Source organism: Rhamphochromis sp. 'chilingali' (assembly GCF_963969265.1).
Source record: "Rhamphochromis sp. 'chilingali' genome assembly, chromosome: 15".
In the NCBI taxonomy this organism is placed as follows: Eukaryota; Metazoa; Chordata; class Actinopteri; order Cichliformes; family Cichlidae; genus Rhamphochromis; species Rhamphochromis sp. 'chilingali'.
Genome location: NC_137942.1, coordinates 15,622,579 through 15,633,515, shown reverse-complemented (window position 1 = coordinate 15,633,515; position 10,937 = coordinate 15,622,579).

Sequence of the window (10,937 nt, the reverse complement as noted above, 5' to 3'; positions counted from 1 at the left end):
CCGTCATACTTCGTGGTATGTGGGCCATGTGTAAGTTGTGTGCAGCCCAGAACAGTTTCAGCTCTGGCCCCAGATGTCAGCCCTAATGTGTACCTTAATCAAACCATGTAATAACAAAATGTGCCAGACAGTGAATGGACTGACTTATATTTACCACTTTTCTAATTTCCCGGCTTACTTAAAGCACTCTATACATAATGCACCCAATTGCACACTTTCTCTAAATTGAGTGCTTCCTAATTACATTCATACTCTTGACATGCAAACTGGAGGAGCCAGGGATCGAACCACTGACCTTGCAATCAGTAGGTGACCTCAGAAAACTGTCAAACCTGCATTTGAAACGTTGGCTACCATAGCAGTATAGTATTGCAACATGGGATTTGGGTCTTCTAACTAAAATAGGAAAATAGGAACATAAATAGTGCCATCATTGCCAGACCTGGACCACACCTGGTTGACATACACTGTGCCATGACACTGGTCAGTCAGAAGTGCCAGCTTGATGCCAGATCCAGGCTAGACATGTTTTCTATGAGCATGGGCCACATAACCCAAACCAAAATCGAGCCAGATATTGGCTGTATCCCAATTCAGGGTCTGCAGCCTTAAAGTACGCAGCCTCAACGGTCCTCAAGGGCCGCGTACTCAAAGACCGCTAAGGCCGGAAGTGTGAGGCTTGTGAAATGGGACGGTCTAGCCTCCGTCGTGCTGCCCAGGTTGCCTAGCAACCATGATAGCTGGAAACGTGTGGTTGACAGAAAAGAGAACACATTTTGTTCGTTTGTTTGTTCCTACATGAGCTTTGTGTGATTTAATAAGTATCTGTGGCTGAGACCACAGGACTGTGAAACATGATTGTTGGGCTTCATAGCTGTACTGAACAAAGATTAGCTAGTAAATAACAATTAGTTAATGTTGTTCATGAGACTAAAGTCAGTGTAAATATGATATGGCCAATATTATAGTTATTATACTAATCATTAGTTATTACAGCAGTGAGTTTGAACTCTCAAATCAAATCACTTCTATTGTCACATCACATGTGCAGGTACACTGGTACAGCACATATGAGTGAACTCTGTGTCAAATACGGAGCTTCAGTAAAGATTCAAGTTGCAGCTATTCATATGTCCTATCACCTTAAATCTTCACTCAAAGACACTCAAGTATCTTTGACAGTGTATATATAGATGTATTATATATAAGAGACAAATGTTGTTCCTTCAGTATGTTGGCATTATTACGTTTGGCTCAATGCTTACATATATATGTGTAAAAAGCAAATGTATGAGCTGTGATAACTGTGAGAATGAAGAGTAGACTGATGTATTAAATATTCCTTTATTGGGTGAGAAAATCAGACCATGTCATAACTGTTTTAAGTCATACAGAATAGATATCAGAGCCTTAAACAGGCTGACTTCTGCTAAATGGGTCAAACTGGACAGAAAGTATACAAACACATAACATCCTTATAGAATATGATGTAACACTATAGATCAACTTACCTCAGAATATATAAAGCATATAAACAATTACAGCAAAATGATGCAACAAACACAGCAGTACTACTAATCCAAAATACTCAAAGCTTCACAGAACTGAAACAAACATTTATTTTTAGGTCCATTCTGCTGCAGATACATACTTTAGGTTTCTGAATATTAAACTTGTTGCTGCCTTTCATAGTGTGTAACTTGAAGGCCCTGAGTACTTTCTCCCACACTGAAAACACTGGAATGATAAAATTATTTGAACATTACCTAATAAGACTGATTCAGGACAGACAATTAGTTATTTTAAACTTTTCTAGCAGTCCTTCACAAACAGGGAACAGTCTGTTTATTCTCTCCATCTGTCAGCTGCTGCTGGCTCTTCCTCCTCCTCTTCCTCACACACTGCTGAGTTTGTCCTGGTGGATCATCAGGGGTGCAAAGCCTCACAGATGATGTGCAGCAGTGGGTCCCTCAGTCTGTCCTCACTCTGGACACTTGCAGTTGTCACACATGGAAATCAAATGTGTGATAAGCTGCAGGATTCAAACACAAGTGTAACTTATAAATACATGTTCATACTTTTATTCCACAATCAGAGAGAAAGAAACAGAGAGAGAGTGCAGGACAGACAGACGGGTGGCAGTCTCAGGTGTACACACTGCTACAAAACAGCACCAGAGAAGGAGGATTTAGTGTTTGTGTTATTACGAGTGCTAAACAAGAAGAGTTCCCAGATGGTACAGTGGACACATGTGTGACTCCTGTGATTAAAGAATCTTTCTTTCAGCTTAACGAGTGAACCGTCAGCTCGTTCAAACACACGTTAAAGTCCGTTTGGCTCGACACCACCGAACAGAGGCAGCAATATAACAGAGCTAACATTAACAGTGCAGTGGATCCTGCTTGTGCCGTGATATTCAGGACTGCAAACCGAGCAGCATCACTGACTTTCAGCTTGTTGTGTTTGTGGATATATGACTGACTTTAATTATCCACAAAATCATCACATTCTCTGTAAAATTAAGGTCGACTATTGTATTATTATATTTTAAAGGCTTTAAAAGCAAGTAAAAGCTGAACGTACAAACATCGCTAATGGCAAATAACTTTGCCGACATGTGGCCAACAGTAATGTTTTCATGTTCCTCATTATTAAACATTTGCACATAAATAAGTGACATAATATTCAGTACTTACTTTTCACAGTTTACTCTTCGGCCGCTCCGCTTCTGCCGTCTGCGGCAGAATTATCCACACCGACTGCCGCGCTATGAATTGTGGGATATATGGGACCACGAAGTCTACACTGCCACAGCCTTAAAATTCAGGGAAATGAAGGACGCATTTGAGGGCCGCATTTCGAGCAGCCTTTGAATTGGGACAGCCTTCGGCGCACCACTGTGACATAATTGGCCTTGAAATGCAGCCTTTAAGGCTGCAGACCCTGAATTGGGATACAGCCATTGTCACGGCTGCCGAGGCGAGCTGTGTGGTGTTGGAGGGAGAAAGGACCCAAAACGCAGGTAGTAGATGATAATGCCTGTGATGTTTATTTGCACAGTGGCGTAGTGGCAAAACAGGCAAAGAGGGATAACAAAACTAAAGAAACCTAAACTGGGAAAACTAAATAACCAACCTGAGATGACAGGGTGAGCGGCAGAGCGCCGCAGACAAGGAACAGGACACCGTGGAACACAGACGAACCAGCAACAAGCAGAAGAACACACAGGGCTTAATTACACACAGCAGTAATCAGGGGATGAGAGACAGGAGGGCAACACACCTGGGAGAAATCAGAGCCGACGGGACAGGGGAAACGTAAATAGAACACACTCACATGAGACGGGGACCTTCAGAATAAAACAGGAAACTCAGACACAGAGAACCAGACAAGGCACTGAACTAAACAGACAGATTCACAAACAGACAGTGTGACACCAAAGACAGACAGAACACAGAAGTGGGACCAGGTGAGGCACAGAACAAAACCTAACAAATGGCAAATCATAACAGAATACATACTCAGAATAAACAAAAGCATAAAGAAACACAAAACACTGAGTCAGTAGACTCAGGACCATAACAGATACAGTGGGGCAAAAAAGTATTTAGTTAGCCACCGATTGTGCAAGTTCCCCCACCTAAAATGATGACAGAGGTCAGTAATTTGCACCAGAGGTACACTTCAACTGTGAGAGACAGAATGTGAAAAAAAAATCCATGAATCCACATGGTAGGATTTGTAAAGAATTTATTCGTAAATCAGGGTGGCAAATAAGTATTTGGTCAATAACAAAAATACAACTCAATACTTTGTAACATAACCTTTGTTGGCAATAACAGAGGTCAAATGTTTACTATAGGTCTTTACCAGGTTTGCACACACAGTAGCTGGTATTTTGGCCCATTCCTCCATGCAGATCTTCTCGAGAGCAGTGATGTTTTGGGGCTGTCGCCGAGCAACACGGACTTTCAACTCCCGCCACAGATTTTCTATGGGGTTGAGGTCTGGAGACTGGCTAGGCCACTCCAGGACTTTCAAATGCTTCTTACGGAGCCACTCCTTTGTTGCCCGGGCGGTGTGTTTTGGATCATTGTCATGTTGGAAGACCCAGCCTCGTTTCATCTTCAAAGTTCTCACTGATGGAAGGAGGTTTTGGCTCAAAATCTCACGATACATGGCCCCATTCATTCTGTCCTTAACACGGATCAGTCGTCCTGTCCCCTTGGCAGAAAAACAGCCCCATAGCATGATGTTTCCACCCCCATGCTTCACAGTAGGTATGGTGTTCTTGGGATGCAACTCAGTATTCTTCGTCCTCCAAACACGACGAGTTGAGTTTATACCAAAAAGTTCTACTTTGGTTTCGTCTGACCACATGACATTCTCCCAATCCTCTGCTGTATCATCCATGTGCTCTCTGGCAAACTTCAGACGGGCCTGGACATGCACTGGCTTCAGCAGCGGAACACGTCTGGCACTGCGGGATTTGATTCCCTGCCGTTGTAGTGTGTTACTGATGGTGACCTTTGTTACTTTGGTCCCAGCTCTCTGCAGGTCATTCACCAGGTCCCCCCGTGTGGTTCTGGGATCTTTGCTCACCGTTCTCATGATCATTTTGACCCCACGGGATGAGATCTTGCGTGGAGCCCCAGATCGTGGGAGATTATCAGTGGTCTTGTATGTCTTCCATTTTCTGATGATTGCTCCCACAGTTGATTTTTTCACACCAAGCTGCTTGCCTATTGTAGATTCACTCTTCCCAGTCTGGTGCAGGTCTACAATACTTTTCCTGGTGTCCTTCAAAAGCTCTTTGGTCTTGGCCATGGCGGAGTTTGGAGTCTGACTGTTTGAGGCTGTGGACAGGTGTCTTTTATACAGATGATGAGTTCAAACAGGTGCCATTCATACAGGTAACGAGTGGGGGACAGAAAAGCGTCTTACAGAAGACCTTACAGGTCTGTGAGAGCCAGAGATTTTCCATGTTTGAGGTGACCAAATACTTATTTTCCACCCTAATTTATGAATAAATTTTTTACAAATCCTACCATGTGAATTCATGGATTCTTTTTTCACATTCTGTCTCTCACAGTTGAAGTGTACCTCTGGTGCAAATTACTGACCTCTGTCATCATTTTAAGTGGGGGAACTTGCACAATCGGTGGCTGACTAAATACTTTTTTGCCCCACTGTATGCCATGCCATCGCATAAACAGTGGCATCATTGCCAGACATGCCCCACACCTGGTTGACATACACTGTGCCATGACACTGGTCAGTCAGAAGTGCCAGCTTGATGCCAGATTTGGGCCAGACCTGTTTTCTATGGGCCTGGGCCACATATCCACACCACAATCTAGCCCAGGGGTGGGCAATCTCAGTCCACGAGATGTCTCTGCAGGTTTTAGATCCCACCTTGGGTCAACACACCTGAATCACATGATTAGTTCATGCATGTATGTGTGTTGCATAAAATTTTCACTATGTAATAAATGTCCCCTACAACCACTAAGAGGTCGCATGTACACATAAACATTGCAGTACCAGACTGTGGTCAGACAGTGACTCAGTTTGCTTTTGGATAACCAGGTTTCATATTTGCATAAGGAAATATGCAAATGTTGTGACATGCAAATATAAAGTACAAATGATTTGGGAACATGATGTCCTCCATCCCCTCTTTCCAACCACATTTATGCAAATGTTCTCTGCCACCACTGCACACACCCCAAATATTTTCACTGTGATCCTCTTTTCTTTGATTTTTTGCTCCCTGTTAGAATTTCTGGATGCAGTTAAAATGATATTGTGTGATGAAATTGTGCAAAAAGAAACTGACTTATCATAGTGTCTGAAGGAAAGATTTAAAAAACATTTGACATAACACATAATCACCACAGATAAATAGTAATTTTTGGTTCACCGAAGCAAACGTTTTTTCTATCCATTCATTAAAAGTGTCAATACTTGAACTGGGTGTCCGATATATACAACTTATTATAACATTTCTCTTTTTTTCATTCATAATCTCAATAGTCAAACATTCCAAAATTCCATCAATAGCCATAGACATAGTTGTTACAACATTATATTTTATAGAGTTATGAACATATATAGCAACCCCGCCGCCCGCCTTATTTAATCTATTCATGTATTTTAAATCATATCCATTCAAACAAAAATCTATTCCTTTATCGACATTGAACCAAGTTTCAGTGATGGCTATAACACTAAAGGGGCGAGAAAATTGTTGCAAATAGTCCTTAATGAAATCAAAATTAGAGTACATACTTCTGCTGTTAAAGTGAATTAATGAGAGCTTCCCGTCTAGGTTAATTTCTTTTTCATATTGTTCCTGAGTGAAATAATTACAATTTTTAACAAAAGAAGAGAGAAAGTTACTTTCAGAATCTATTTCTGGATCTATTATATTATGCTCCTTATATTCACAATCTAGATCAATTACTTTCTGTTGAAGAACTAATTTCAACGTGTCCATGTCATTTCCTGGTGTAATTGATACATTGGTGTCAGTTATACTTGTCCAGATCCTCCATGTTCCTCACTATCAGTACTTTTGCCTCTTCTGGTGTCCCGTTTAGCTTAATGAAAATCTTACAGTTTGTTACCCATGTATGTTGTATTTTACCGTTCTTCTTCAGTTGCCTTGCCTTCCTCGCGATGTCTGCGTTTTTTCGTGTCAGATGCTCATTAATGAAAACGTCCGTGCCTTTCAGTTTGCGTCCTTGTTTCAGCAGTGCGACCTTGTTCTTCCGATTGACAAATCTCATAATGATGGCCGGCAGTCTGTCACTCCTCCTGGGCAGTGAGTGACATGCTTCTATGTGCTCCAGGTCCATCTCTATCCCCTTGCTTTGGAGGAAGGACGCCACCTGTTGCTCTACCGAGCGGGTCTCCTCGTCGCTGGGCTCCCCGACGTTCCCGGCCACCGCGCGCGCGTACGAGCGCGGCTTGATTTTAATACCGCTGATGACCACGTCGTTCGTACGGGTGTACTGCTCCAGCTCATCCACCCGCCGCTCGAGATCCATGATCCGTCTGTCCTTCTCGGCATTTTGGAGGCGTAGCTGTTTTACCTCCTCCAGAAGCCCCAGAAGCAGCTCCTGCTGTGCCCTGACTGCGGCCACGTCTCCGCACAGCGCTCCGAGGGAGGTTTTAATGTCCTCAACCTCCTCTGGTGTTGGGCCTTTCTTGGGTGGCATACTGAAGCGAGAGCACGAGGCGGCCACCACGAGGGACCCGGAAGCGGAATTTCTGATGATGGCGCCTGGCTAGGCCTGCTGGCTGATGGTGGAGCCTGGCTGTGGCCTGCTGGCTGATGGTGGAGCCTGGCTGTGGCCTGCTGGCTGATGGTGGAGCCTGGCTGGGTCTGCTGGATGTGGCCTGCTGGCTGATGGTGGAGCCTGGCTGTGGCCTACTGGCTGATGGTGGAGCCTGGCTGTGGCCTGCTGGCTGATGGTGGAGCCTGGCTGTGGCCTGCTGAGCCTGGCTGTGGCCTGCTGGCTGATGGTGGAGCCTGGCTGGGTCTGCTGGCTGTGGCCTGCTGGCTGATGGTGGAGCCTGGCTGTGGCCTGCTGGCTGATGGTGGAGCCTGGCTGGGTCTGCTGGCACCCTCCAAGGAAACAGGTGGCCTTCAGATTGAGAACGTCCTTTCTAGGCACCTCCAGTGGCATCCAGTCCTTAGATGGCACCGCTCGGTCCTTGCAGCAGATCGTTGAGTCGATTGTGAGGTAGTGTAAAGATGAATGAATCGGCCGGGTTATTGCACGCTGTCAACTGTAAAATGTGTCGATAGCTGACAAGTACGCCAACCACAGGGACAGCAGCAGCCAGAGGAGCGGCTGGATGTGTCATTTGATCTTGGATTTGATCTTGGATGTAGTAAGCGAGGTACGAAGAACGGACCCCGTAGCACAATATAATTTATTGTGTTCTGTATACGTCACTACAATGTGATTTTGGAAATATATATACAGACAACAGGCTCTTCCGCGGCAATCTCTTGTCGTCAATAAGCAACATTTAGGGAGCTCTATAGTATTCAATGAGAGGACCCTGCACGTCAATTCTCGACGCGAGGGGGGTACCCTGCACGTCGATAAGTGAAGCAGAGGGAGCCTAACCATGCGTCACACATTTGACGAGTTGGGAGTGAGAACGTGTTGCAATTAAAGGAGTTGAACTGACTAACAAATCTCAGTCACCTAAACTAAGACGAAAGTTTAGACAACATGTGATTTTTCATTAAGATAACAATTGGTTGTGTTACAAGAACAAACTCTATTTCTTGACTTAACTTAAAAATTTAAGGCAGCCCTATTTTTAAGTTGAAACAACAAGTTATATTTTACAGTGTAGGAAGGCAGCAATCCAAATACAAAAAATTACTGTTGATATCCCAGAATAGGACAAGTTCAAATCATTTGCACACATAATGACTCGTTTGCACGCATGATAAATGGTGTTGGTGGTGCAAGACGTCATTGGTTTTGAGGAAAATTAGGCCACGTCTAGTCAAACTAGTGTGCAAATCACTTGTATGTACTCCAGGATATCTACAGCAGCTTTTTGCCTATCCAAATAAGAAACTTCTTTATTCTAAAAAAAACCAAACAAACAAAAAACAACCTTGGTGTGTGCCACAACTCTCTGGTATCTGCATTAATTTCAACACTTTCTGTAGCATTTCTAACTCTACACATCTAAATTCAAATCCCTTGGATGAGTGACAAAACGTTTCTCCCACTGAAAACGCTACATTCAGATGAACAGAATCCACCTTTTGGAATTTTCCTACCTGGATGACTCAGCATGCATCAAGACAACTCTGTTGTGACTTAATGTCACACTGAAGGGGTTTATTATTGTCATGTCCAGGAAATAAAGTGTTTCAATCACCTATATGGTCACAGGGGTATAAAACCAAGCGCCTAGACATTTAGACTTATCCTACAAACATTTATGAGACCAGATCACCTTTGTGATGAACTGACTTTGAGACCTATCCCCTCCATCACAGACGCACACTGCAGTACCAGTCTCTGTGGCCAGACAGTGGCTCAGAGTTTTTGTTTAGGATAACCAGGTGTGGCATTAACCCGACCCGACGACGTTCAAAACACTCGTTAACACCTTTTATTGCACACTTTTTTCACACTGTTGCCGTTCATCTTTCCAGCTGCCAGCCACACACCACCACCACCAATAATAATAATAATAATAATAATAATAATAATAATAATAATAATAATAGCAGAGAGAGCACAGACTTTAAGCCGGCGAGGCGTAATTGACGATGCCACTGCAGGTGCATCCATCACCCCTGCAGCAGCACCGCAGACCACGCCCTGTTATACCAGGTTTCATATTTGCATGGGCAAACAGCTGCTTTGATTCCCTGAAATATGAAGTACAAATGATTTGGGAACATGATGTCCTCCATCTCCTTTTTCCAGCCACATTAAAGCCAATGTCCTGTTCCACCCACTGCACACACCCAAAGCAAACAACCTCATGCAAACAGAACACACCATATTTAGTCAGAAGAAAAATTAAGCTTAAACCACTTGCTGAACACAGGCCATCTGATTGCCTGATATCATACCAATAATCTCAATCTAATATTCTCTATCAGTCAATATTTTCTTTGTAATCCTCCTTTTCTCTATTTTTTTGCTCCATGTTATCGTTTCTGTTGAGAGAATTCACCTTTTGGGACCTTCATTTAGAAACTCCATTTTGTGTTTACTTGTATTATTTTTTGTCTAATGTTGTTATTTGTTTGCTGTTCTGAAACACTGAAGGGTGACAAACACAAAAAAGTAAGAAATCGGGAAGGGGGAGCACTTTTTCACACCACGATATGTTGGTCCTGCAATGCAAATTTTTGGTGGCTTTAGGGTAAAAAAAAGTCTTATGTAAAAAATAAAAAAATTGCTTGCACTTTGGATTTATTGAACAGTATACAATATCAAATACATGCATTCTTTTAGAATCAGTACACATAAGGAAGCAAGAAAACTAAATATTATAAAAGCTGCATCACAATGTGGAGGAGTAAAAATCCAGATGTGTGACTCCAACAGGAAGCAAAATAAACAATCTGACCACTAGTGAGCTTTATTAATTGATAAATTGTCAAGAGAGCTTCTATAAATCCTTGTCGAGGAGGAGATATTATTATAGCAGTATAATAATCAAAACATATGTGTGGCTCTAACAGTTTGTTATGCCAAAATAAAAAAATATAAAAATGAAAAGAACACTTATAATTAACATTTAAATGCTCTATGCCACAAGCCTAGTTTTTATAACCTAGTTCTTCAACAACTGTCTGTCACTATAAATTACGAGATGTAAATATCTTTATTTCACAAAGGAGGGTTCAGTGTATCCTAATCCTGTATACTGAAGGAGGTAAAAAAAGGAAGCACTGAAGTACCTTTCCTGAGCATTTTTAAAAATCAGTCAGCTTTTATAACGACATTACTGAAATAAGATTACAGGAAACATGAAAGTAAATGCTAAACATGAATGAACTGTTTCAGGAAGAAAATACAGGAAAGCATTATCAGGGGAGGAAACCCGAGATAATTAATCAAGACAAAAATCAAAGCAGGAATTCAACAATATGCACAGAAATGCTTAAAATGTTAAACACCTAAAATAACAACAATAAAACAACCCTGAACCTAACCCCAAACTGTAATATATTGACAAATAATTCCAAAGCCAGAAAGAGCAAAATGGCAGGGAGATGACTGAAGTAGCTGCTGATTTCCTACAACTTTACTTACACCTAGTCTTTTGGTTTCTTTGTTAGAGTTCTGCTTTCTGCGTTCCTTAGTTGCTCTGTCTCCCCTGTCTGCTGTATCCCCTTGTCAAGTCTGCGTCTCTGTGTTATGTTTCCTGTTTTA